The sequence below is a fragment of the Mirounga leonina genome, unplaced genomic scaffold (assembly GCF_011800145.1).
Source record: "Mirounga leonina isolate KUSES-001 unplaced genomic scaffold, KU_Mleo_1.0 Mir_95, whole genome shotgun sequence".
Classification (NCBI taxonomy): Eukaryota; Metazoa; Chordata; class Mammalia; order Carnivora; family Phocidae; genus Mirounga; species Mirounga leonina.
This window is the reverse complement of record NW_023270865.1, coordinates 1028285-1029659: the sequence shown is the minus strand read 5'-3', so window position 1 is coordinate 1029659 and position 1375 is coordinate 1028285.

The window sequence follows — 1375 nt, the reverse complement described above, 5'->3', positions numbered from 1 at the left end:
CATTATACTAGGTGGGATGGCAGTACAGGGAGGTGCGTGTGGGTAAGCAGCATGTGCACAGGCCAGTGACGGCCTGGCACAGGGGCTGGGATTCCTCAGGCATGCTGCTCCCCAGGAGGGGGGGTCCAGGCTGAGACCTGCAGGACCAGGGAGAGTGAGATGCCGGGCTGGCGCCAGTGAGGGTCTGAGCAGCATCGTGCTCGTGGGAAACTGGATGACCCCCCAGCCCACGGGCAGCTCTGTGAGCCATGCTCAGGCACTGGGCACATAGTCCTGGCCTTGGGGGTCCTGACTGTGGGACCCAGATCCCCAGCACAGAGCCCAGGAGAAGGAAAAGAAGAAATGCCGTTCCCTGGAGCACTTCATCCTGGGAGAAGGTGGGATTCTGCTAGTTCCGCTGGAGTACAGACCTTTCCTCCTCCGTGCTTCCAGTACTTCCGGGACCCATGCCCGGGTTCAGGTGCAGCCAGGCCTCACAGAGACGGAAACACATAGATGTGCAACATAATGTGTTGTGTTTGAATTGAACCGTGTTGCGTGCAGATGCTCTGAGGGTGGTAATTACCTGTCTAGATTTCAGTCCCAGAACGACTGCAGGATAGGTCTGTGACATTAGGCGGATTCTCCCCCTCGGCAGTGCTGGCCCTCAGGACAGATTTTTCTCTGTGCCTGGCTGTCCAGGGCACTGCAGGGTGCAGCATCCTTGGCCCCCTCCCCCTGGGTGCCAGGAGCACCCTCATCCTGGTCGTGACCACCAGAAATCTCTCCAGACACGGCCAAGGATCCCTGGGGGCATGTTCCCCCCTAGGGGCTAATACTACTCACCCCTCCCCACAGGTTCATCCGAGAACTGAAGCCCTGGGCTGGGCAGAGCCTGTTTCTGTCCTGCTTCGCTCTCAGTCGGCTCCAACACCTGGTCCATAGGCACTCAACCGGTGCATGTGCAATTACATGGCAATGACATGACAGTGCCCCTTATAAACAGCCGTTTGTCCTCTCCACTTAGCTGGAGCAGGCTCATCCCGGAAGGCTAAGCCCACAGCTTTGTTCTGGAGAGTTGGCCGGCAGGTCCTGTCTGTGGGAACGCAGCCACGTCCCACACGGGGCAGAAGTCTGGTGCCACAGTGGTCTTGGACATGTGCACAAACACACACACACCACATACACCTTACTTTTCAGTGGTTTTCTCCTCGATAGGTCAGTGTGAGGTCTTGCCCTCGTGAGCGTCTGGCTCTGTGCGGGGCTGACCGTGCTGGTGTTGTGTATACAGACGCTCGAAGGACAGGCAGTGATGGGTGTACTGCAGCCGTGGGGCCCAAGTCCACGGGAACCTGGGATTACAATCGACAAGCTGGAATTCTAACAGGGCGTTGAT